Here is a 27,809-nt window from a genome sequence, read left to right as displayed (position 1 = left end):
AATATTGAGGGAGACGCCGGAGGTGGGGCGCCCCACTGGACGGCAGCAGAGGGGCCCTCCGTGCCCCGCCCCCAGCCAGACCCCTGCCCCGCCCACCCAGCCTCGGGCTGGTCCAGAACACAGTCCACCTTTATTTCCTCCCGAAGGCTCTGGCTGGCTCAGACCCCCAGGGGCTGAGCGGCCTCCACCCTGGCCCTGGCCTCCCAGCACCAAGAGCTTTCGACGCAGTAATGGATCTTCAGCCCCAGCCTGGCATCTCCCTAAAGGCAAGTTCACGGTTTTCTCCAACATCCATTTAGGCACAAATTCGATAAGTGTCTTGACCTCGTTATTTATGGAAATGAGTGTGGACAAAGTAAATCTCCCCAGAGCCCACTGGGAGCACGTGAGGGGTCCCACTCACCCACACCCGAGGCAGGGCGTCCAGGGCCCCTCCTTCTGCCTGGGCCATGCTCGTCCTCCGGGGGCACTTTTCAGGGCGACTCCTGGGGAGCAGCATGGGGGTCTCCCCCTCATCCTATTTGTACTGAACGCAACCGCTTTGAGCCTTTGGAGAGTCAGCACTTTGGTAGATGGAGCCACCATACTTCCCCATGGGCACCACTGCCCACATTAGAGGGAGACGGGGCTCCCGTGACATGGAGGCCACGTGTGCCCGGGCAGCTTCGGGGTCCCCTGGTCCCTGTTACGTGCTTCTCTGCACCCTGTGGCTTCGCCACACACACACCCACACCCACAAAGCACATAGTCTCACGGATGCTACATACGTAACACATGCTTCCATGTCCTTCCTGCCACCCCGGGAGAAAGAAAGGGCGGACGGAGGGGAGACAGAGGCCTTGGGAGTGGTGAGGTCTCGGCCAGCACTGCGAAGCCCTCCACCTCGGGGATGCCGGGGGCTTCAGCTGGCTCGTGCCAGGGCTGTGCTCTCTTCCGAGGAGGCCCGTGATTAGCCAGTGGGAGCACAGGCCTGAGGGGCTGCGGCGGGGCCGTCCGAGGAGGACACAACGGGCACCCACTGGACAGGGCCCTTGTGACCACCCTGGCTGCCCAGCGTGGGCCTGGATCCGCACGGGGGCTGCATTCACCAGGGCTCAGCCCCACCGCTCTCTGCCAAGGGCTCTCCCTCCCTGGCTGAGACCCTCGGGCCCGCCCGCGAAGCCCAAGCTGCCCACCCAGGGTGGGGCCCTCACAGCAGCTGACGGGCCAAGGGCTGAGCATGGATCCTGCAGGGATGGTGGTCACAGGTTGCAGCAGGCGGGGCCGCCTGCATGGAGACTGGATGCCGGGTGGTCAGGGTGGGGATGGGGGGGGCGTGCCTGTCCCTCCCTTGGGGAAACTGGAGCAGCTTGCTAAACGCAGACACATCCGCAGGGGCTCCACTGCCTGCCCCCCTTCCTCTCGGCCACCTCCCATGATGGGGCGCCCACGCTAGGACCCACCCTCCCAGCACCTGCTCTCCTTTCCCGCCAGGCAGCCCCACCCCTGAGCCGCAGCCAGCCCTGCACACGCCGCCCCAGCTCTGACAGCTCCGGGTGGCCACTCTCGAACGTCCACGGAGCCCTCTGTGGCCTCGGGGCCCAGCGCACGGAAGGCCTCGGGCTCTCCTGTATGCTCTGGCCGTCGGGTGGGCACTCCTGCCAGGAAGCGTCACTGCCCTCTGGAGGGATCGGAGCAGTGCTGTGCCAGCCCTACCACCAGGTCTCGGGTGGGCCGGAGCCGTCCCCTCCACGTGGAGCCACGCTGTCTGAACCTCAGATGTGGAACCGCCCCCAGACTCAGGGTCAGGCCTCAGGCCTCCCGCCCGCTCAGTTCAAGGTTGGGAGCTGCGGTGCTGGTGGGAAGGGGAGGGGCGATGTCCGACCGGCCATGCGTGGGGCGGTGACCAGGCTGCAGCCCGCCTGATACTCACTTAAGCACCCTCAAGTCAGTCTGCTCCCGTAATCGGAGTCTGCGTCGTGGTGCCGGGCGCCTTAAATCTTTGCCGTTGAATCAGACTCTCCCAAATACGAGTGTCGTGTGCCTACATGGGAAGCCCAGGGGTGCAGGAGAGGGGGTGGGGGATTTCACCAAGTCCTCTCATGCTCCCTGCACCAACCCAGCTCCCACTTGAGACCCAGACCAACCGCATTTGCCACGCTTTGGTCAGAAGTTGTTAAATTATCGGATCCATAGTGCAGTCTGTCCGCCTCTGTCTCGGGGTCTCCAAGGAGGTAATAAAACAAGCAGAAGAGGTCTGTTCTGATCTCTCTGAATAAGTCATTTTGTGTTGGGAGGGTTGAGAGAGGAGACAAAGCTCGCGGTCCACGAGCATGTCTGTACCATGCATCAGTCGCCACGGGAAGCCGGTCCGTATGCCTGGCCCCCACCCGTCCTGCCGGCCTCCATCCAGCGTTTCTCCACGTGGAGACTCCGGGCTGGTGCGCCGCCCCCGACGTGCGGGTAGAAGGAAACCGCCAACAGGCAGACCGCAGCCAGGGTGACGCCCCAGCGATGGGTGAGCGGCCAGGGTCATAACGGGGTTTTGACCTTGCAAAGCTGGTCATATTTACATGGGCTCTTTCTGGGTTAAGCGGTTTATCTACGGAGAAGAAAGGATGTACCTGATGCTTCTGATCTTGTCAATTCCACGGAAATCCAAGGTGCGGGAGGGCCAGAGGCACCTGTCGCATTCCACAGGGACCTCCAAAGTACAGGCCACGGGACCAATGGCCGGAGGAGGGGGCACAGGTCCAGGCCCCAGTGGCAGCGGGGCGGACACACAGGGTGTAGGCTGTGGGGCACTCAGACCGGGCTGGGGTGCGGGTTCCAGGCGCCTTCCTCCCCAGGCAGGACCCTCACCTCACTGCGAGCCTGGCGGCAGGGCTGGCGAGGGTCTATGGCTCAGAGCGGACACATTTTACTCCCTGGGACAGGCCAGCCGTGGGCCCCGGAGGAGCCCTGAAGAGACCCCTTTTCCATTAAAATTCATTTTTCTTGGAAAACATCAACATCCCCCAGAGAGGGAAGTCAACTGGTCATGCAAGGCTGGATGTAAGTGTTGATCAAAGACTCTGACCCACGCCTGGAGACCTCCAGAAAGAGGAGTTTTGCTTGGGCGGAACAGGGAGAGCATGGGGCAGGCGGGGAAGCCCCCAGCAGGGCCCGGCCTCAAGGGGGTGGGGCTGGGGAGTAGCACGGGCTCCGGGGGCTGCAGGGTGGTGCAGGTGCAGGCGGCGGCAGAGGGCTGCCTAGCCAAGAAGCCCGGAGGGCCTCCACCCCTGGCCCTCCCATCGCCGACCCTGGGAACAGCGGACCCCTGAGCATCCTGGGGCCTTCCCGCAGATGAAGGACGGGAGACGGTCCTCCGAAGGGCTATCGGGGCAAAGAGGCTGAGGCTGAATAGACTTTTCTAGGGGCCAGAGGCAGAGGTCAGGAGTCCAAGGGGCGTGCACGAGGCTACAGCGTGAAGCTTCGTGGGGACCAGGGCCCGGAGCAGCCCCAGTGCAGCCACACCAGCCATAGTGCCTGTGCCTGCGGGACACGACCCGGGGAGCCGAGTCACGTCAGCCTTCGGTCGAGCGCCCAAGTTCCTGCACCCTGAGCCCCTACCCACGCGCTATCTCTCGTCCTGAGGTCGGAACAGCTCTGAGCAAACAGGGCAGCAGCCCCTCTCCTCCCCCACCCAGCAAGGAGGCCTCTGCCGTCCTGCTCTGACCCCAAGGAGGACACGACTGCCCAGCACAGGGTTTTCTCGGCTCAGCAAAAGGCCCAGAGAGGCGGCCGCGCACAGCACCCCATCAAAGGGACTTTTCTGGCAAACCTTCAAGTCAGGCCACCGGGTCCCCTAGGCAGAGGCATCCCGTCCGAGGGTACAAGGAGGAGAAAAACGGCCGAGTCCGGCGGCAGGCCCGGGGGCAACTGAGGGGTGCTCCGGGTGTGCTTCTCTGACCTGGAAGTCTGGGTGTCACACCCCGCACGGCGTGCGCCCAACGCTGCGCTCGGAAACAACTCGCCTTCCTGCACCGACTTCAGACACATCCCAGTTTGGGGACGGCTTTCTGCGAATTCACAGGAAGGAGCATCTGACTGGCTTCATTTCCTCCCAGGAATGACATGCGTCCTACTGGACACGGCCCGGAAATCGTCAGGGATTGGTGGGCTTCTGCCGCAATGCCCTTCGCTTGTAACAGCAAGACTTTTGTTGCTAATCAAATCAGACGTGTGAAGAAAGGGCTCATCTCGTGCTAAACTGACAGCAACCCTTAGAAACACGCACGGTGTTTTTAATGTATCTCCTAAGAGAGATTAGAATTATTGAGGGTTTGGGTTATAACCGTTATTTCTAACTGCAACATTCTCCAAGAATTCAAATGTGTGTTGATCTTGCACAAACCCTGACTGGAAATGGAGTTTGCAGAAAATAGGGTGGTGGTGTTTGATAAAAGGAAGAAGGGAAGGAAAGGAAACTTTCCAATACCCTCCCTCCGGGTTCTGGTGGGAACTGCTGTGAAGAACGCTAGGAACCAGGCACGGCCCACCTGGCCGGGAAGTTAGGGCTGAACGGACCAGGGTGGTCCCCTTTCCCTGCCCACTCTGTCCTGCTACCAGGCACACGACCTCCCAGAGATATTTTAGAAAATGATTCTCAAGCCCCCAAAAGCATGGTCCAGGCTCTCCAGGAGGAGGAAGTGCCCAGGAGTCCATGTGGTGGGCAGAGACCCTGTTCTTGGCCATCATCAGGTGTAGGAAATCCAGCTCCGGGAGAGAAGCGTCTGGGTAAGGAGTCCCCTCCTCAGCCCAAGCGCTCCTCACGTGGCAGGAGGTTACTGTGAAGACAGGCCATAGGAGAGGAAGAGCCAAACGGGGCTCCAGGCGGGCGGCCACCCGTGCCTGGTGAGATGGCCGACCCACCTGACATGCATCCTACTGGATGCATCGGCGGGGGGGGTGGTGTGTGCTTCTACAGGGCCTGTGGGACATCTGTGCTCCCACCACGGTGACCATCACAACAGACGATAAGATCCTCCAGTGGAGAAGATGCCGGTTCTTCTCACAAGGCCCGTGGTTCAGCCGCAAGATCTTTGCCGTGACCTCAACACACTCGTATTTTTATCTATAAATTTGATGGTGAGTCATCATTTCTAGTTTACAGGACTGAATCCAATGCATTTCCCTTTTTGTTGGAAGGAGATGTGTGTGATTCAAGGCTGCAGTTTTGACTCACCCGTGAATGGGTTAAAACACTGAACTTTCCTAGAGGTGCCACGACTTATTCTTAAATAAACTTCAAGATGATTGTAGATTCAGATGCAGCCATATGAACTAATACAGATCCCATGTACCCTCAGTGCAGTTCCCACCACGGAAGCATCTTGAGAAACTAAGAATCATGACCAGGACACTGATTTTGGAAATGTCAGGTTACGGAACACGCTCTCTCCACGAGGATCCCTCCTGTTGCCTTTTAAACCCAACCTTTATCCCCTCCTTAGCCTCTGGCAACCACAAATCTGCTCTCCATTTCTATAATTTTGTCATTTCAAGAATGTTATAGAAACGAAATCGTATAGTATGTGACCTTTTGGAATCACCTTTTTTCACTCAGCGTAATTCTGGAGATCCATCCAAGTTGTATGTGTCGAGTTCATGTTCATTCGTCTCTACTGCTGTGTACGTAGCACTCGTAGTGTGGTCGCGTTATCCACTCACCCACTGAAGGACACCTGGGCTGCTTCCAGTTTGGGTTATTACGGACAAGGCTGCCATAAACATTCATGGGCAGACTGTTGTGTGAACGTAAGTCTTCATTTCTCTGATACAAATGCCTAGAAGTACAGTTGCTGGATCGTACACAGTTGAACGTTTAGTCACTTAAGAAACTGCAAACTGCTTTCCAGAGGGGCCGCACCATCTGACACTCCTGCCCCCAGCGTGTGAGGGATCTGGTCTGTCTGCATCCTCGTCAGCATTTGGTGTTGCTATTTTTGATTTTAGCCATTCCGATAGGTGGTATCTCATTGTGGTTTTATTGTTTTAATGAGGTAGAGTTGCTTTACAACGTTGTGTTAGTTTCAGGTGTACAGCAAAGAGACTCAGTTATACATATACATATACATTCTTTTTTTATATTCTTTTTCATTATGGTTTATCCAAAGATATTGAATATAGTTCCCTGTGCTATATAGTAGGACTTTTCTGTTTATCCATTCTCTATATAAGAGTTTGCATCTGCTAATCCCTAACTCCCAATCCATCCCTCCCCCACCCACTTCCCTCTTGGCAACCACAGATCTGTTTTCTATGTCTGTGAGTCTGCTTCTGTTTTGTAGATAGGTTCACTTGTGTCATATTTTAGATTCCACACATAAGTGACGTCAGATGGTGTTTGTCTTTCTCTGTCTGACTTACTTCACTCAGTATGATGATCTCTAGTTGCATCCATGTTGCTGCAAATGGCATTATTTCATTTTTTTATGGCTGAGTAATATTCCATTATATATATGTACCCCATCTTCTTTATCCATCCGTTGATGGACATTTAGGTTGTTTCCATGTCTTGGCTATTGTGAATAGTGCTGCTATGAACACAGAGGTGCAGGTATCTTTTTGAATTATAGTTTTGTCCGGATATATGCCCAGGAGTGGGATTGCTGGATCATATGGTAGTTCTGTTTTTAGTTTTCTGAGGAACCTCCGTACTATTTTCCATAGTGGCTACACTAATTTACATTCTTACCAACAGTGTAGGAGGGTTCCTTTTTTCTGCACACACTCTCCAGCATTTGTCATTTGTAGACTTTTTAATTATGGCCATGCTGACCCGTGTGAGGTGGCACCTCATTGTAGTTTTGATCTGCATTTCTCTAATAATTAGTGGCGTTGAGCATCTTTTCATGTGCCTATTGGCCACCTGTATGTCTTCTTTGGAGGAATGTCTATTCAGGTCTTTTGCCCATTGTTTTTTTGTTGTTGTTTTTGTTTTTATTTTTATTGGGCTATAGGGGATGGGTTGGGAAATATCCCTGCAAGTTGTGCCCCACTAGGGAAGTGTCCATCTCATCTTCCTGGAGGAGCTTCCAGAGCTTTTTTCTTTGTCCTGGAGCTGTGGTTCTTGCTGGCAGCAGCCTCCTCGGGTTCACTGCTGAGGGGCTCCTCCTTGGAAGAGAATTTCCTCTTTTTCTCAGGGACCCTCTTGTGTCCTGACTCTTCAGGGTCCCTCTCTGGTTCCTCTTTGGGGGAAGATTTCTTCCTCTTGGTGAGACTTCCACTGCCAGCTGTCTCTTCAGGATCACTACTAACCAACTCCTCCTTGGAAAAAGATTTTTCTTTTTGGGTTTGGAGGAGACGGATGGGTCTTCCATTCCATTCTCCTGAGGCGCTTCCTGGGGCTTTTGCTTTTGCTTCCTTTTGGGTCTTTCATTGTCCCCTCACATTCCTCCGGGGTCCTACTGCTGTTCTCTGAAGACGCCGCCATCGCAGCCAGCCTTTTCTTCTCCTTCTTCAAGCGTTTCTTCTCCTGTGTCTCCAGCTTCCTAGTAATCTCGGCAGCCGCTTCCTCTGCCTGAACCATTGCCTCCTTCATGACATCCAGATTCTTTCGTGGAATCTCTCCAGTCTCATAGAAGGACAGCCGCTCCTCAACTTGCTCTCGAAGCTTCTCCCCAAATACACTGGTAGGTACCTCAGAGAAGCAGTCAATTCGTGAGGCAATACTGCATTTGTTTGCCAGGTATGGGGAGATGCGTTTTGCCCGTTTTCCGATTGGGTTGTTTGTTCTTTTGCTGTTGAGTTGTATGTGCCGTTTGTATATTCTGGAAACTAAGCCCTTGTCGCTCGCGTCATTTGCAAACATTTTCTCCCATTCCATAGGTTGTCTTTTCCTTTTGCTTATGGTTTCCCTTCCTGTGCACAAGTTTGTAAGTTTGATCAGGTCCCATTTGCTTATTTTTGTTTTTATTTCTACTGCCTTGGGAGATTGACCTAAGAAAACATTGGTACGATTTATGTCTTACGGTGGTTTTCACAGGCATTTCCCTAACCACTACTGGTGACGTCTTTTCATGTTCTCATTTGCCATCTGTACATCCTCTTCAGTAAGACGTCTGCTGCTAGGCTGTTCTCAGCTGTTCTGCTGCTGGCCCTTTGGTCAGAGAGAGCAGGCTTTTCTTGGGGCTGTTTCTGTCTGTGCCTGTTGGTATGTCTGACTTGGCTTCTTCAACTCCCAACGCCGGAATGTACGAGGCCAAGGAAACCCAGGGAGCTCTCCGCGCTGTATCTTCTTGGGTCTCGAGGACCCTAGCCGGATGCCTCCTTCATGCCCCCTTTCAGAGTCTCCTTATGTTTGTTTTAGACCCAATGTGCAGAGTTTTTCTTGTCTTGACAGGAGGAACAGGAGAAGCATGTCTGCTCCGTCTTCCTGGAGGCAGAAGGCCTGCCACAACTTTGTGAGCAAAGAAGGAAATCTTGGACTTGTATTTACGACTATTTCAGTTATAATTTAAATCACAAGCACGATTTGAAATTTTCCAGCTCAAGTCTCAGGATCAAAGACAGACATGACATTAAATGATTGTAGAAACCACCCACCTGTTTGAGGAAAGGGTCATCACCCCCGCACTTGAGTGAACGGCTCTTGGGGGAAAACACGTGCTGTATAAGGCGCTTTAATTTGGTCCAGGGAGGAAGGCTTACCTGACATTAACCCCTGGATGTCCCTCCTGAGACACAAGAACTGGCAGCAGCTATGACTTTACAAAGTGAACCACTGAGCGCTGTACATGTCTTCCAGGTGGCAGCGCAAGAGTTTTGAAAACAACAGAACCAGGTTTATACACAGCTTTGCTTCTACCCATCACCTGCCCAATCACGTTTAAAAATGGAGGCGTGTGGGCTTCCCTGGTGGCGCAGTGGTTAAGAATCCACCTGCCAGTGCAGGGGACATGGGTTCGAGCCCTGGTCCGGGAAGATCCCACATGCTGCAGAGCAACTAAGCCCGTGCACCACAATTACTGAGCCTGTGCTCTAGAGCCCACGAGCCACAACTACTGAGCCCGTGTGCCACAACTACTGAAGCCCGTGTGCCACAACTACTGAGCCCGTGTGCCACAACTACTGAAGCCCGTGTGCCACAACTACTGAGCCCGTGTGCCACAACTACTGAGCCCGTGTGCCACAACTACTGAGCTTGTGCTCTAGAGCCTGCGAGCCACAACTACTGAGCCCGCGCACCTAGAGCCCATGCTCCGCAACAAGAGAAACCACCGCAATGAGAAGCCCGCGCACGGCAACAAAGAGTAGCCCCCGCTCACCGCAACTAGAGAAAGCCTGTGCACAGCAACGAGGACCCAACACAGCCAAAAATAATAAATAAATAAAATAAATTTTAAAAATAAAATAAAAATGGAGACATGTAACCACCAGATTTCCAGGAAAGACTCTCAGGATCATCAGCCAAAACCTGGTTCTTCAGATGAAGAAACTGGGGTTCAGAGGGAGCACGTCCCCCAAGGAACGCCTGGTCCAGGCCTGCTCTCCCCACAACACATGGCACAGCGTGGCCTGGTAGATTCCCCTCAAGGCTTGTGATCCTGAGGCAGCGGAGACAGACCCCAGAAGGGTGACCTCAAGAGTGAGCCACATTAGCCGAGGCTGAAAGCTGCTCCGTTTCTGACTCAGAAAAGCTGAAAGGAAAGCCTCAAAAGCAACAAACTCTTCCCAAGTGGCTCACCTGCGCCCCAGAACAATGCTCAGATATTTAAAGGAACACAAAGAATTCAGCCCCAACAATATAAAATCACAATGTCCGGCATTCAATCAAAAATGACCAGGCATGCAAACAAGTAGGGAAATAAGACCTAATGAGGGGGAAAAACAACAACTAATAGAAAGAAATGCAGACGTGAGGCAGATGTGAGGATTAGTAGGACCAGGATGTTAAAACAGCCACAGTATCGATAAAACCACAGCTCCAGAAGGTAGAGGAAACAGCAGCAGGCGAAGAAGAGACATGGAGTAAATTCTGAAGGATCCAAGTCAATAACACGGAGATAAAACACCGTGTCTGAGACGAGAAATACGCTGGATGGTGTTAACATCAGAATTATATATCGCAGAAGAAAGGGCTCGTGAACTTGAAAGAGAGCAATGAAAGTTGTCTCAACCAGAACAGTGATTGGAAACCTACTGTCATCGATTTAAAAAATATGTCAACAACCCCTTCTTTAGTAGAATCTTTACATTATTCCTCTTCTTTTTGAAATTCTACCAACCACACAGAGTAAGATTATATATGGCCCCCAATGGGATACCTTTTTTTGATTGAAGGACTTTCATTGATCACCCTACCACATCTTTACAGCACAAGAAAATGCATATAAATGGAAATTTAGATTTTTTACTGTGACCTTCAGCACCGAGGTTATACAAACTTATCTTTCAGGTTGAGTCATCGTTGCAACTATTATGGCTGTGTAACTGGCTCAAATAGCACAATTACAAATTCTGATAAATTATTAAATGTAAGAAGTAAATCGTATTAGAAACGCATCTCTGAGTAAGCTGGAGGGGGCTGCCGGTCTCAGTACTTTAGTTAAAGCTTTCCCTTCTCCCTGTGTTTGGTGCCCAAGAGCTGTCCACCTGGGGAGGGGAGGGTCTGCCTGGCTTTGTAGAGCCGGTGGGGGGCGGGGGGAGATGAAGAGGGAGCTGCGGGCAGCCCACACTCCCCCTCGGAAAGCCCTCTAAGTGCGCACAGTGGGTGCGCATCTTGCTGCTTGAAGACCACTGTCCCCACCACTGCACAACCAAACCAACGGGCCTTTGTGCATCCCAGGTGCTGCATAAAAGGCCCAGGGTCCAGGCGCTCGGGGCCTGCCTGGTGCCTCACGTTCTCACACCGCCCTGGGGGCTGATCCTGGACAGTCTCAGAAAGGGTCCCAGGGCTTTCTGAAAGCCCAGGACGGGCTGCACACGAGGCGAAGGCCAGGTCCCCGCAAGGGGTGTCAGGGCTGCAAAGAAGCAAAGGAGGTTCTCGGGAAGCCTCTGCAGAATCCCTCCTGGCACCGGGAGTGCACACGACGGATGGGAGAACTGGCCTTGGAGAGGGCAGGGGCGCACTGGTGAATGATGTCCACTCCCGGAGGGCCTGGTGGGCAGCCGGCGAGACAGAAGGCACCCCAGAGCCTCTCGCTGCACCTCGCGGCCTGAACCTCGCATTTCCCCCCCAAGTCCGGCTCACCCGGAAACTCGGGCCGGGGGACGTCACCTCCCACTGGCACAGTGCCATCTGGTTCTCACCGCACTGGCTCACTGCACTCATTGCGTCAAATACAGAAAGGGTTTAAATGAAACACTTTCATTTTTTCCATCTTTGTACTCACATACAGCTTCTTTGGCTCTGAAACCTGCCAGCCACTGAACCGAAACGCAGGGTTCAAAGTGTGGTATCTGGAGTGTGTTTCCACAAGCGTGTTAATGCCTGGGCCCAGTTGAGAAGAGTGGCTGGGTCTGGGGTTGCCACTCAGCTCGGGACCCCGCAGGAAGCCTTGGCTGAGGATGGGACCCAGCCTCTGAGCCTGCGTCCTGGCTTGAGACCAGGACTGGAATGACCCAGACAGGGCAGAGCCTCACTCATAGACACAGCCCTGGGGACTGCTGACATACAGGGTCGTTTCTGCTCACATGCGTGGCCGAGATGAATGGAAAACAGCTAATCTAAATAAGTGATAGATAGATAGATAGGAAGGATAGATAGATAGATGAGAGATGGATAGATAGATAGAGTGAGTGAGTGAGCAGACAGACAGGCAGAATGATGGACCAAAGCAGCCTCCTTTGTCCTCCTTCCTGAAAACACTCTTCCTACATCTCCTGAAGTTCAACCAAGGTCTGGCTGAGGGTCTATCTGTTCTAAAAGAAATGTCTTATTACTGATGAATCAACATCAGGTATGCTGTTTCGCGCACGACCGGGGCACGGCCTGCCGTGTATCTGCCTGAGAGACACGTGGTCCCCCTGCCCGGAGGGGAAGGGTCTCATCACCACTGAGATGCCTTCACAAGCTAGCGGCCAGCTCCCAGGGCTGTGAGTTGCATAGAAGGCCTTGCTGACCCACGTGCCCTGCCCCAGCTGGTCCTATGCTGTGTGGAACGGCAGGGTCAAGGGCCACTGAGGCAGCTAGAGATGGAGGCAGACCTGGAGGATGCACACTCTACCAGGACTGGACCTTCTGAGGGTCTGAATAAAGATGGGGAGGTGGCAGTGGGACAAGAACAGGCTGTGGTCAAAGGGGCAGGCTGGGCGGGCCAACACGGGTACCGTCACCCGTGTGATGAAGGGACACCATGATGGCTGGGGGAGGATGGCCCTTCTGCTGCCTGGGCGCCCACAGGGGGTCTACGCAGCACCTACCTCACACTGCAGACAAAATATCACTTTCCCACGGGCTGCAGAAATAAACATGAGAGGTGAAACAGTCATCCTCTTGAGGAAAACCTAGTGGGGCTTCATGACCTTGGAAACGCACAGATTTCTTATCAGGACACAAACAGCACTGCCCATAAAGGAAAACTGGGTAGCTGGGACTGTATCAAGGACAAAGGAGAGGGAAAAGGCAAACCACCGGCTCAGAGAAGACGTCTAAACACCCGCTCGCCGAGGACTGTCCAGAGCAAGGGAAGAACTCTGACAATGAACTAGATACAGACGGACCACCCGGGGGGAAGCGGGCAGAGATGTGAACAAGCACCTCACACCGCGGATGCCCAGAGGCTGTGGGCAGGACGACGGGCTTGGCCTCGTGGTCACAGTGAGATGGCCACACGGTGAGTCCTCTCCCTCACCCAGACTCCCGTTCCCTCCATGGGAAAGTGCCAGTCAGAGGACGGGGCGTCACCCGGGGCACCCCGTGTCTTCCCCTCTTTAGGCCCCCAAGTTCTGCTCTGGCCACAGGTTAACGCCTGGCTCACTCTCCCGTACGGTTTAGAGGTATTTTCTGGTAGTAGGACAAGTTGACTACCAGTTACTCTATAGCTGCCATTAGAGGAATTCAGGAAACCCTTTGTTCACGGAACACGGCTCAGAACTAGTGTTCTGCAACATAATTTAGGGGAAATGCTATGCTGGTTGGTAAGGAGTGTTCTCTGTCAGAGGTATGAGAAAGATGTACGTGTGTCCGTAGATGCATGGGGGGTGGGTACGACACTGAGCAATGGGCCAGGGCGGTCCTGACGGCAGCCCAGGGGGACCCGCTGCGTCAGTGCAGGCAGAGAGAGGACAGCTCTGCCCCGAACCAGAGGCGTTTTACTCCTAAAATAGCTCTTTAGGGAAAAAAAAGGAAACTTGCTCAGAATAGCATCTAAAACACCCAATTAATGATGCGCTTTCTCTGACAGCAGGAGTTTGAAAACAGGAAGCTGAGGTGTGTGCGGTGGGCAGGCTGCCTGGGAACCAGCATTGCACACAGACCGGGCGTTCCACGCCCCAGCCAGCTCTCAGGAGGTGCTGTTGCTTCGTTCACTCCAGCAGCTGTCGAGCCAACTGCAATATACCCAGAAGGTCCTGGAACCTTGTGCTACGGACACAAACTCCCTTGCTTAGAATCTGCTCCAGAAATTCAGGTTTGGTTTTGTCTCTCTTGATTAACGAGTATATACTGTTTATCAGTAAAAAAATACACTTAGTTACAAAGTACAGTCATTAGTGAGATTTTTGTAGGAAACTGACATTGTTATTGTAAACCCGAAAGTTTCAGCTCCCTGACATTTTATCCATGAAAACTATTTATTTGCTTATTTTTGTTTCTTAAATATAAGATTTCTTAGAAACATGACTATTCGTCCCAGCAAAACAGACTGTATTCACTTGGGGAAGAGGGTCGTGGTTAAGCTGTGGGCACCCAGCGTGAGAGGCAGATAACGTCCCGACACTGTCCACGTCATAGTCCCGGATCCCGTGAACACATCACCTTCCACGGCAGAAGGGGTTTTGCCAGCGTGGTGAAGGTTCAGGACTCTGCGATGAGGAGATTGTCCGATCATCCCTGCGGCCGCAGCTAACCACATGAGTCCTAAAGGCAGAGAGCCTTTCCCAGCTGAGGTCAGGAGACCGACCTGAGGAAGACTAGGCCACGTTGCTGGCCCTGAGGTGGAGAGAGCAGCCCCAGCCAGGGCGGACACGGCCTCCAGGGGCTCAGAGTGGCCTCAGGTCACACAGCACAAGAGGACAGGGACGTGGGTCCCAGGACAACAAGGAAGTGAATTCTACCAACAAACCGAGTGAGCAGGGACGCGGCCCCAGGACGCAGGGGAGCCAGCGGCTGCACCCTGGCTTAACGCCTGCCGCCCCCTCCCCCGCCGAGGCCTCTGACCCAGATAACACTTGTGCTGCTTTCCGCGGCTGGTTGTGGCGTCTGCCTGGGGGGCAACAGAAGATCAACACACACTAGTCCCCAAGGGGCTGAAGGGCTGCAGTGTCCACTTTCGGCAGAACCACCGGTGCACCAGGCACGCGCCCTCTCTTCCTCGGTCCCCTGGTCACAAGGAAGTCCCCCCCCCCCCCCGCCCCTGAGGCCACCATGTGAGCGGGGAGGGAGCAGGCGGTGTGGCCGGGTGAGACTGCGGGCATTCGGGCCACGTCCTCCTGCAACTGCCCTGCATCCCCGGCCCCTCGGGCCGATGTCCCCGTGAGGACTGAGCACCACTGTGCACACCTAACCTGACGGCCTGGAGGGCTGGACGACACCGAGGTCACGATGGGCAGCTCGGGCCACACGGCAACTCGGTGGCCATGTTACGTGTCAGTCTCCACGGACGCCCGGCAGCGGGCTGCACAGTTCCAGCAGCGAGAGGACCGAGTCCTCTCCACCACACTCCGAGGCTTCTGACCGAGCTGCCCTGAGAGCAGTTTGACATGGGCCTGGGAGAAACGTGGCAAATGTTTCTCCAACAGAAAAATAATTTCTTTAGTCTAAACGTGTAACTTTACTAAGAAGAAGAAAACCCGATCTCATGAATAGCCAGGTGACTGAAAAAGATTTTGTGGTTCAGAAATAGGCCCTATGTTACATGCAAGAATATAATACATTATATTCAACGACAAGGGGAAGAGTATCATTCGTAAGTACCGGGATGATTAGCTGAAAGGAAATAAATCTACGGAATACTGACTTTCTAACATAAAATTCTAAACGGATTAAGAGAATTAAGGGTGAAAAATCAAGTCATTAATACTAGTGGGGAGAGTAGAAAGGAGCATTTCTCAAAGCTCTGGAGAGAGGATTTTCTAGGCTTAAAGAAGATAAAAGGAATTCACACAAGGAAAGATCAATAGATTCCACTGCATTAAAATTTCACATCTCTTTATTACCAGTGTGATGCAATTAAGAAGCTAAAAACGAGTTGAAACGATATTTGCAGTGAATACAACAAAAAAGTGTCTTTACTATATTAGGAGATTGTGAAACTCAATGGCAACACTAAGTCACAAGATAAACAGGTAACTATCAAAAGAGATAATTTGCAAAAAAGGAAAGAAAAGTGATTTTAAAAACGTATGAGAAAACTTCCTCTGCTTAAGATGTAGAAAATCACGAGAGAATGTTCCTCCCATCCTGAGAATGAGAAACAGCCACCACATAATCTACCAAATCATATCTTTCTTTGGGCCCAGAAAAATTTAGGTCCCAAGAGAACCAGACGGTGAGAAGCCCATCCAAGGGAACAGAGGCACCTGAGCTGGTTTACCTCTGGCAGTGATCAGGGGGGAGAAGAAATCAGCTCCAATTTCAACATGTTTCCAAGGGCTGAACGTGGGTTGGCACATCAGTCTGGAATTGCTGGAGCCCAAATTTGAGGAAGGCTGAGGGCAGGACAGAGGCTGGAGGGGTTCCGCTCCCCCCGCACCCTGACCCCGTGGTGCAGGATGCAGGAGCAGGTGGCTGCCGCTGGGAGGGAACCAGACACTCCCCAATTCCAGGCCCCTCTTCCAGGCAGAGCAGAAGCCTTACGCCACTAGGAGGAGAGCAGCAAACCCGCTTGTCCTCAGGGTCACAGGGAGAGGGTGAGAGGAAAGCCCCTCTTTCCCTTCTGCCCGGGAACTAGGAGAAGACCCCTGCCTCTAGGGTAAGAGTGGAAGCCAAAAACACCTGCTCCTGGGGAAGGAGAGGGAGGCCCTGGGGTTCAGGATCCTGCAGTGACACAAAGCAGAGCCCGGCGGCTGGGGGAAGGGGTGGGAAGGCTGAGAAGACACCCCTCAAGTTCAGGCACATGGCCCTTGATTCCTCTAAGGCTGGTCCAGAAGAATGAAGACCCCCTTCCCCCAAACAAGCTTTCACTGGGTACAAGCAACAGCAGTCCAGTGCTGGGTGAGGGGCCAGGGTGCAGAAAGAGACCCTTCTGCGGTGTAGGTGTGCAGAGCACCAAAAGCTAAGCGTGGAGTGGGGACATAGCATAACCCCTCCAACTCCCGGGCACCACACTGCATACAGCACGAGGCCACCACCACTGGAGGGTGACAACAGAAACAACACACCCTGGCCCACACTGCTCCTGCCTGGGTTGCCTCAAACCCACACCCTAACCCAAGAAGAGACGTGCCCATTTCTGGGCAGGATATTTTTTCCCTCAGCCCCCACTGTTCTTCCACAGACAATGTCTGACATTTAATCAAAAATTATGAGACTCAGAAAAAAGCAAGGAAAACAACCCACTGTCAACAAATAAAGCACTCAATAGAACTAGATTCAGAGATGCTAAGTTGTTGCAACTGCCGGACAGAAAATTTAAGTAACTCCAATTCTTTTTTTATGTTGAAGCATCTAGTGGAAAAGGTGGACAACGTGGATGAAAAGATGGAGAACTACAGCAGAGAAATGGAAACTATAAGAAAGGCTCAAATGGACACATAAGTAATAATAAACATGCTTTCAGAGGTGAAGAATTCTTCGACTCGCTCATCAGTGGAATTGACAGCACTGAGGAAAAGACTCAGTGAACAGGAAGATAGGCCAATGGAAAGTATCCAGTATGAAACACAGAAAGAAAAAATAAAACAAAACAGTCTCTAAAACTGTCAGGCAATATCAAGCAGCCTAACATATATACAGGTGGGGTCACAGAGTAAGCAGGGACAGAGAACAGGTGAAAAAAATGTATAAAGAAACAAAATGACAGAGGACTGTTCAAAATTAATAAAACATGGGACTTCCCTGGTGGAGCGTTGGTTAAGAATCTGCCTGCCAATGCAGGGGACACGGGTTCGAGCCCTGGTCCAGGAAGATCCCATGTGCCACGGTGCAACTAAGCCTGTGTGCCACAACTACTGAGCCTGCGCTCTAGAGCCCACGAGCCACAACTACTGAGCCCGTGAGCCACAACTACTGAGCCTGAGCGCCTAGGGCCCATGCTTCACAACAAGAGAAGCCACCACAACGAGAAGCCCGCACACCGCAACAGAGAGTAGCCCCCACTCGCCACAACTAGAGAAAGCCTGTGTGCAGCAACAAAGACCCAGCGCAGTCAAAAATAAAATAAATAAATTAAAAAAAAACCCAAAAGCAAACAACACAAAACAGAAAATAATAAGTCCTGGTGAAGATGTGGATAAATCGGAGCCCTTGTGTACTGTTGGTGGGAATGTAAAATGGTTCAGCTGCTTTGGCCAACAGTCTGGCAGTTCCTCACACAGTAGGATACACTACCCACCAACAGCACAACATGTAGTGCTTTCAAGTGCACATAAAGCATTCATCCAGACAATCTATATACGGGGCAATAAAACAAATCTCAACAAAGCTAAAATAACTGAAATGATTCAAAGTAGCCCCAAAGAAATTGAACTAGAAATATATAATACAAAGATATCAAGGAAAAATTTAATACTTGGAAATTTAAAAAACACACTTCTAAATAACCCATAGGTGAAAGAAGAAATTAGAAAAATATTTTGAACTGAATGAAAATAAAAACATGATATATCAAAACATTTTGGACACAACTAAAGTGGTAAGAGAGAAAAGTTATGCCAGTAAATGCTTGTATTAGAAAATAGTAACTATCTCCAATCATAATCTAATCCTAGTGTAAACTTCCATTTTAAAAACACAGAAAAATTACAATAAAGTAAATGCAAAGTAAGCAGAACAGAAATAATAAGGATGTTAGTAGGAATCAATAAATCTGAAGACAGATACACAAGAGAAAAAATTAATGAAAGGGTTTTTGAAAATAATAATACTGACCAATCTCTGCAAAGACTGATCAGGAGAAAAAGAGACAAGAGAGAAGACCACTGCACACCTATTGGAATGGCTAAAACAAGGAGCCTGCCCACACCAAGCGCTGGCGAGGGTGAGGGAGACCGGGACCTCTCAGACATGCTGGTGGGAATGCAAATGGTTCAACCACTTTGGAAAACACTTCGCTAGTTTCTTAAAAAGTTAAATACACACCTACAATATCATCCAGGCTGGGTGTCTGCCCAAGGGGACTGGAAGCATGTGTCTGTACAGAGATTTGCACAGGAATGCTCCTAGTAGCTTCCTTTGTAATAGAAAAACGTGGAAGCAACCCAAAATCCAGGCACCAAACTAGGGTACATCCATACAATGGAATACTGCTCAGCAAAAAAAATAATAATAATAAACTATTGATACATGCAACAATAAATCTCAAAACAATTATGCGGAGTGGAAAAGGTTAGATCTAAATAGAAACATACTATATAATTGCATTTAAATGCAATTCTAGAAAATATAAACTAGTCTATAATGACAGAAACAGATCAGTGGTTGCCTGGCGACATGGTGCGTTGTCAGGGGGAATAGGAAGGAAGGGATGCAAAGACGAAAGAAAACTTCAGCTGTGATGGTCATGTTCACCATCTTGACTGTGGAGACGGCTTGGCAGGCGTATACATGTCAAAACTTATCCTATTTAACCATTAAAAAAGAAGTTTCAAAGCCATACATAATATGCTAATTGGTGGTTTTGGTATCACTGATGAGACAGGTTAACTGGTATGGTTCTTTTGGAAAGCAATATGATGATATGAAATTTTAAATCTTAAAAGTGCTGCTAACTTTTAACCTAGGAATTTCATATCTCGGATTCTATCCCAAAGAGGTCATTCTAAATACAGAGAAAACTTTACGCGCAGAAATGTTCAATGCTATGTTATTTATAATAGTGAAAACCTGAAAAGAACCTCAATACCTATGAATTAAGTTGCTGCACAAGGAAATACCATGCTTAATAAGAATTATTCTAAAAGGGAAAATGAGTATCTCATGTAAGGGGAAGAGACAGAGACAAAACTGTAATTGATAGGATGATCATAAAAATGTAAAAAAAACAGAAAAAAGGAAAAGGAAGATATTCCAAAATTTTAATAATTTGCCTTGTGGGTAATAATTTACCTTGGAAGAATGTGATTATTTTTTATCTTTTTTCTTTTCTAGATATTTTTAAAGTTCCCATAATGAGAATGTATTTGTTTTATGAAATTAAAAATAACAAAACTGTTTCATAGGGACTTACCCATTGGTGGCACAGTGGATATGACTCTAAGCTCCCAATGCAGGGGGTCTGGGCTCGATCCTGGTCGGAGAACTAGATCCCACACGCGAGCCACAACTAAGGAGCCCACGTGTTGCAACTAAGGAGCAGGCGAGCTGCAACTAAGGAGCCTGCCTGCTGCAACTCGGACCCGGTGCAACCAAATAAAGAAATAAATATTAAAAAACAAAACCACAGGGCTTCCCTGGTGGTGCAGTGGTTGAGAATCTGCCTGCCGATGCAGGGGACACGGGTTTGAGCCCTGGTCTGGGAAGATCCCACAGGCCGCGGAGCACCTGGGCCCGTGAGCCACAATTACTGGGCCTGTGCGTCTGGAGCCTGTGCTCCGCAACAAGAGAGTCCGCGACAGTGAGAGGCCCTCGCACTGCGATGAAGAGTGGCCCCTGCTCGCCAGAACTAGAGAAAGCCCTCGCACAGAAACGAAGACCCAACACAATCAAAAATAAATAAATTAAAAAAATTAAAAAACAAACAAACAAAATAACTAAACAAAGCCTGTTTCATAAAGAAAACACAGCCGATGGTCTTCTGGAGCTCAGAAGGCATCACTGTCCCACCAGGGCCCTGAGCGGCGGCTCACGATTGTGACGGGCGGATGCTGGGTGGCCTGGGGGCTCCCTGGATGGGGAGGAAACCACTCCTCCCTCGTCACCAGGTGTGGACCTGGTGCCTGTGTTTCTGAGCCTTGCCTGTCACAGAAGAAGCTGCCTCCTCTGTCTTCTCCAGGTTTTCTCCAGCAAATATTACACTCGCCCCAACCTGGTGCCATGACACCACCACGATGAGGAAGCCCGCGTGGGGCTCTGGGGCTCTTCTTAAATTAAACTAACATCCCTGAAAATGTGAAAAGGTAGGTGCTAAGGCCAGTTTCAGAGCTGGGTTCCCCTTCCTTTGGACGAACAGGAAAATAACAATAAATGAATGAAGGAATGAAAGTCAATGGAAGGTCTTCTAGGGTAGGCAGCTCTGCTTCACAGAGCAGAGGCGATGCATGGGAATCAATGGTCGAAAGAGTTTAAAAAGCAGTAGGGCAGTAAGAAGCACTTTCAGAGGATGACAGCCCTGTTTAGACAGGCGATTCTGGGTGGATACACCCACGGGGGGCGGGGGGACGCACTACAATGGCACGTCATCAGTGGGCCATCGGCGGCTTGCCAGGTCCCTCTCTGGGGCGCTGGGCAGGCTGTGGACTCTCCCGTTGGCTGAGACTGTCCCCCACCCCCGTGTCCCGTGGAGCCTGATCCCACAGAGGCCCACGTGGAGAAGCGGCAGCAATGGGCATGGTGAACCCCGAGTCCCTGCCTCTCCATCTGGTAAACGCCGCCAGAAGGTCCTTCTGGCCTTGGGTTTTGCCTTTTCTGCCCTGAGATCAGAGCACAGTACAAGCTAATTCTGCTTTTTAATAAAACTCTGAAGTACATGCATCAACTACAACACCAGGGGGCCTGCCCTCAGATGAACCCCAGACTAAACGTGCAAAACCGCGGCAACGCCCCTCTGTGCTTTAGAAATTGTCTGACTCTTCCTGAACGGAGTCCATCTCCGGAAGACAAACGACCTACAGAAAGGTCTGTCTGGGGGGACCTCAGCATGAATGTGACGGGTTCCAACACCCTTCCTGTTCCGACCCACCCCCATCACCCTGAGGGAGTGCCGGAGCTCAGATGACACCCAGTAGCATGACGCAGACACACGCCCCTCCAGACCACCAGCCTCCTCCCCCGGCCTTGTCCCCCTGCCCCAGTGCCCACCGCCCACCACCGGCGGACGCGCACACAGCGTTCTCCCAGGCAGGAAGGCCCGGGTGGTTCTTCAAAGCCAAAGTCATACTGGGTCAACCAACCACCAGGGAGGCAGAGTTCTAGGAAAGGCAGCGGCTCAGAGAGACTGTAAGTCAGCTCACAGGGCACGGAAAACGCCCCTCGGGGTGGGATAACGCTCACCTAGCAGGGAGCTGCTGACAGGTGCAGCTGCAACCTCAAAAGCACCAGTCCACGTTGCATGAAGGTTACCTGAATCCACGAGGTCTCTCGGCCTTGAACCTTCCGGACCTCCCTGTCAAGTCCCAGCCTCCATCCTGAGTGGGACAGGAGCCCCAGTGTGGAACGCCTTCCCTCTGCCAGGACTGGGCTTTGCTTTGAGCCAGGCTGCCCTTGACCCCATCCTCTGTGGCTCTGGTGTGGTTTCCCACGACTCGCCCCGTCCACCACCTGTCGGCTGTGCCGCACGGAAAGCGACGACCACGGGTCTGTCCTCAGGTGTCCGCCTGAGGTGTCTAAGTGGCGGCAAGTACCAGCCCAGCGCCCGAGGGCCTCGCAAGCACCCAACAGGGCAGGCCTGTGGAGGGTGGGGGCAAGGCGGGCAGCACGTGGGCCTGGGGCTCTGAAGCACAGCTGGCCATGGGGTGCGGGACCCACAGCCGGCGCCTCTGAGGCAGAAAATGCACCTGCTCGAAGGAGGAAGACGGGATGACAGCCTCAAAAAGAGGTACTGTCGCTGTGGCCTGAGTCCTGGACTTGCCCAATCCTGTGCGGGACAGGGCTGTTTCGAGGTCTGAGTGGAAACGTAACATCGCCACCCACTTCACATCCGGTTTGATTGTCTGGAAACTAAGGAGCAGGGAAAACCAAAAAGATGTGGCATCTGCCCTGAATGGGATCCCCAGTTCACAGGAGCCCACGGTCCAGATCAGCCTCCAAGAGCGTTGGCAGGACGCTCAGGCTTCTCTCGAGGCAGCGAGTTCCACGATCCGGGGGCTGACGAGGAGCTCTTCCTTCTTCCCCAGCTCCCTGGCCACGGGACTGCCACCCGGTTGGCCCCATATTGTCAGGTAGGATCTCAAGGTGGTGGGTCTTCCCAGGGTCGTCTGCCGGGTAACAGGACCGAGTCAGGTGCATGTGGCGCTTGGATTTAATAGGTGAGCCCTCAGAGCATCCCAGAACCAAGGAAAGAAGGCTTAGATACAGATGCACATGGGCCTCGGCCTTAGGAATGAATGCACCATCCTCTATGCATTTATCTACTTTCTGAAATCCCCAGAGCAGCTCATATGAAGGCCGGCCTTGCGCTGGCAATGCTGTAGAGAGAAACGGAAGCCACGCCACGGCCAGCTCTCCTTTTCTGCTGTGCTGCGCCCCTCGGGAACTAGGCTAGAGTTTACAACTGATCTGTTCAAAGGCTTAGATCTACTGAGAATATCCTCAAATCTACAACTTGGATCTGGGTTTTGAATCAACGGCAACAGTATTTACAGCTGTAGCCCCACTTACACAGCTTCCCAGGGAGCCGCATTCACAACTCAGTACATATCAAAACAGTTTACGTTTGACCAAATTCCCCGTGATGTTCTTTCCACCAAACCCTGCCAGCCCCGATCAACCTCCGGCTCCTCCGAACTGGAGAGACTGAGGCACAAGACGCAGCAACACCCGCTGCTTTCAAGGAAAGGCGCTGGAAATCAGATAATAAGCTGTAACACTTGAGTTCCTGGCATGAGAAGCAACGTCAATGCACAGACTGTGATTCCTGATTAAGTTTTAAAGAGAAGACAGCATCCCTCCAAAGGGCAGGAGGGAGCCATGAACACACCTGTTATTGAAAAAGAAAACAGGGCCCAGGAGCCCCCTTCACCCCACCCCAGCCAGGACGAGGGGGCCGGCAGGGCCTCCCAGCTGTGCCCGGGGTGCTCGCCGCACCCAGCACTAGGGGCAGGCACAGCCAGCATCCCTCCACCCCACAGCTGCCATGAGGACAGGCTCCAGCTCTGAGCGCGGATCAAAGAAACCCCGTGTTTAAGAAGAGAAGCCTAGTGCCCTGAGGGAGCAGGCCCAGCCCTCCCCCAAAAGCACTCGGGAGCACAAATGTACAAAAGGCAGATGGAACGCTTTCTTCCGTGATGCCCTCTGCACAGGTAAGATAACATATCCCCTCCCCCGCCCCGTGAACTTTCCGGCTACATCGTGTGCACACTAAATGCAGAAGCCAATTCAAATGGGATAAACCCCTGCAAAAAGCCCTCAGGCCCAGCTGAACACAGCAGAGCCCTGCAGCGTCCAAAAGCGAAGCACTTACACCCGGAGCTCCTCCGTCTTCATCTGGCCCTGGGAAGTGCTCTCAGCTCCTCGGCGCTCAGCCCGGCTTGTGCAATCAGCTCTGAGGGTTCTGTGACTCAGCAAAGCGCTCAGCTCCTCTTTTCAGATGGAATTTACCACAAGGTGACTACATCCAGGGGGAGGGACCAGCTCCCGGCCGTTTCTAAGCAGGATCACTAAGCTCTCCGGAGCTGGAGCTGGAGCTTGGAGATGCTACACGCACACAGGGCGTGCTCCATTCAGAGGCTGTGGGGATGACGCGGGCGGGGCCCGGGGGAAGCGATGCCATGTAGATGGGAATCTGAAAGCGGCTTTTCTCTGTGCTCACACAGGAGGGAAACCTGGACTCGGCTGGTCTGGCCACATCCTCCAGGAAAAGGCAAGTGAAGGTCGGACAGGTGATGCTGACGGCTCTGCCCACGATGCTCCCCTCCGTGTCCGGCACTGCAGGACAGCACTCCGGCCCCTTTCCCTTAGAGAATCCCCTCTGGATTCCATGTAGCTATAAGGTCAGTAATATGAACTTCCACTTCAAGGGTATTTTTGTTTTAATGGTGAGGTGATAGAAGGCATTAGTATCCATTAAACTCTGAAGAATGAAAACACAGAAATGAATCAAATACGGCCAGCACGAGTGTGATGGATGAGCGCACGAGCTCGCCCTCCGTCATTCCAGCCATATTCCGTAATGACCCTGTTTGGGAGAAGCAAAGTGCAACCTCGCCGGCGCTCTAGAAAAGGCAGGTTCTCCATGGCTTCCAAGCTGCAGGGCACTCAGAGTCCAGCTGCTCTGACTGGTCAAGGAGACAGGACTGGGGTGCGGGGGCCTTACACACACTGCCCTGCAGGACAGGCGCTGAGGCCGCACGGCAGTGTGGGAACCGAGGCCCCACGAGACCAGGACATTTGCCCACGATCACCCCACTGGCAGGGGCTGGAGCCGGGATGCAAACTGGAGATGGGGAGAGGGCTGCGGCTCTGGAGACCAAGATCCAAACCCTGCAAGGGGCACGCCTGGGCCCTGACACAAGAACGCCCCCACCCTGTGTGGTCTGCTCAGGCCCCACGCCTGGCCCCATCTCAGGGCGGCTCCACGCAGGTGAGACGGAGACAGCAGGTGGTGACCCTTTGAAAGTGCGTGTGCTTTAACCCTGAAACGTGGCTTCTAAGAATGTATCCTGAGGAAGTGATATCGTAATGGCGTTTGTACAGGTTTTATTTAGCAGATACATTTATAGCACTTAGCCTGTGCCAGGCACTGCTCTGAGCACCTTAAATAAAACTCAATTAAGGATAATTATGACAACATTGCCCATAACACACCAGTGAACAACTGGAAGCCTCCTAAATGTCCAACAGGTATTTACATAAACAAGGGACACACGTGAACCCCAACACAACGGCACTCTCTAACGTGGCATGAGTGTACGTACTGACACGGAGACACATAAACAACATAGTGTTAAGTTTTTTAAAAGCCAGCTGTAAAATGTGTGTGGTATGACTTCATTTCTATTTTTAAAAGCAAGCGTGTGAATTAAAGACAGACACATAGACCAACGGACTCGAATAGAGAGCTCGCATACGTGGTCAAATCATTTTTGACAAGGGTGCCAAGACCATTCATTAGAGAAAGGATAGTCTTTTCAACAAAGAGTGCTGGGAAAACTGGCTATCCACATGCAAAAGGATGAAGTTGGACCTTACCTCGCACTATATACAAAAATTAACTCGAAACAGATCAAGGACCTAAATGTAAGACCTAAAACAATAAAACTTTTAGAAGAAAATATAGGACAAAAGCTTCACGACATTGGACTTTAAAATGATTTCTTGGACACCAAAGGCACAGGTAACAAAAGAAAAAAATGGACAAATTGAACTTCATGAAAATTTTAAAAAATTTGTGCCTCAAAAGACACTATCCACAGAGTAGAAAGGCAACTCATAAAATGGGAGAACATATTTGCAAATCATAAATCTGATAAGGGATTAGTATCTAGAATATAGAGAGAACTCCTAAAACTCAACAACAAAAACACAACTAGATTAAAAAATGGGCAAAGGACTTGCATAGACAATAGACATTTCTTCAAAGAAGACAGACAAAAAGCCAATAAGCACGTGAAAAGATGCTCAACATCAGTAATCATCAGGGAAATGCCATCAGACTCCACCTCACGTCCATTAGGATGGCTACTAAAAACACATAAAGCAGACACAACGAGTGCTGGCGAGGATGTGGAGAAACGAGAACGCTTGTGCACTTGGGGCAGGAACGTAAGGTGCTGCAGTCTTTTTGTGCGTGGACATAGTATAGTCCTCCACTTACTTAGGACTTCTTTTTTTTGCAGTACGCGGACCTCTCACTGCTGTGGCCTCTCCCGTTGGGGAGCACAGGCTCCGGACGCGCAGGCTCAGTAGTTGTGGCTCACGGGCCCAGCCGCTCCGCGGCATGTGGGATCTTCCCGGACCGGGGCACGAACCCACGTCCCCTGCATCGGCAGGCGGACTCTCAACCACTGCGCCACCAGGGAAGCCCACTTAGGACTTTTTAAAGTGTCTTTCAAGGAAGCTGTATCATTTTCTCCAAAAGGTTTTGCACAACTTTTGACACACTTATCCCTTAGGTGCCAAGTATTTGCACTCCTATCATGAAAGGCATTTGTGTGTGTTAACGTCACTGTCGTCACATAACCAGCAGGACGAGGGCTGAGAGGAACACTATTGATTCTTTTATATTGACCTTGTGCCAGCAACATGCTGAAATTTCATTTGTTCCAATAGTTGTTCATTTCTACATTCTCTTGAGAAGGGCAGTTTTGTTGTCTCTTCCTTTCCCGTCTTCATACTTTCACATTGTTTCTCCCATGTTCCTGTGCTGGGTGAGACCTCCACACACTGTTAAGGAGAAGTAATGATATTTGCATCTTTCTCTTGTGTTCTTTCTTGAAGAGAGGTGCTTGGTCCCCCATTACGTACCACATTTGCCGCAGGATTCTGGTAGGTTCCCTTTATCAGGCTAAAGAATGTATCTGCATTGCAAATTTGCTAAATGCACAGTTTTTTTTAAAATTGTGAATGGGTATTGCAATTTATCAAACGCTTTTCCTGCACCTGTTCGAATAATCGCAGTGTTTTCTCCCTGTCCTTCCGGAGCTGGCCTGTGTCTGCTTCCGTCCCACCCCACCCCAGGATCACCTGCCTGGACCCATCTTTCCATTCCTCCTGACTGGGAGTTGGGATCACATCATTTCAAGCCTCAAACGAGGGAGAGGCACAGACCTGGCTCTTCAAACTCTCCCTAAAATGTTTACCCCAGCCGAATGGAGCAGAGAGAGACAAGGTCCCCGGTCACCTCTTGGTGCTGGTGGGTGCTACGGTCCACGCTCAGGAGGGGTCTGAGCACTGCGCCAGGGCCGAGTCCCAGTTCGTCCAGCAAAGTCTTGCCTCCTCTTTCCTTTCGCACGTGGGCATGAAGGTGCGGGCCCCTGGCCCTGGGACAGCAGCCCCCCTCCCACCAGTAGCCACAGCCCATGGCTCCCAGCTCGGCCGGGAGAGCGGGAGGGGGCAGGGGGCAGCTTTCTCTTCTGACTCCCAGATCCATTCTCCCTCCCTCCTTTCTCTCCCTCTCCCTCCCTCCCACCCTCCCCTGTAAAATGAGCCAGGGAGAATTCCGGTTACTTCCATCCTGCATTCTAGGGCGTGTGGGAAGGAGAGAGTCTCTATCTTTGCTGGCTGTCTCGCCAGCAACTCCATTTACTTCTTAAGCAGCAGCTCTACCCTGACACAAAAAGCTTTAAAAAAAATGTCCACTTCCCAATACCCTCTGGTTCTCCAGGTAAAATCAGCTTTCTCCTGGAATCTGAGCCCCGTGCGTGAGCCGGGCAGGAAGAGCGGATGCACAGGCAGTGGTGGAGCCTGGGAACCCCGGCCGGGCCCCTGCTCCGAGCCGCAGCTCCGACTGCCCACCTGCCTCTGCCCTGTGGCAAACTTGCGGCCGCCACGCCCATCCTGAGGCCCCTCTTGCAGCTTCCTGGAGACCGGGCAGCTCCGGTGCCATCCTTGAGGTCAGACCCCCTGAGGGGCTGCCCTCCAGGCCCGGGGAGGGGACAGTGCAGACCCACTGGGAGGGACAGACGCGGAGGCCGGAGCCCCTGGCTTCCTC

General features: G+C 51.9%; 1 protein-coding gene and 1 pseudogene across 1 annotated transcript in view; both read right to left on the bottom strand.

Moving 5' to 3' along the window:
* Positions 1-27,809, bottom strand: part of JAKMIP3 (Janus kinase and microtubule interacting protein 3) — a 92,175-nt gene that overhangs the window by 46,187 nt on the left and 18,179 nt on the right. The window lies entirely within an intron of this gene.
* LOC149747350 (uncharacterized) lies at positions 125-27,643 on the bottom strand (annotated as a pseudogene).

Source organism: Delphinapterus leucas, chromosome 16, assembly GCF_059928025.1.
Source record: "Delphinapterus leucas isolate spDelLeu-1000000601 "Yukka" chromosome 16, BTC_Dleu_Yukka2, whole genome shotgun sequence".
NCBI classification, from domain to species: Eukaryota; Metazoa; Chordata; class Mammalia; order Artiodactyla; family Monodontidae; genus Delphinapterus; species Delphinapterus leucas.
This window is presented reverse-complemented; position numbering and strand designations above follow the sequence as displayed.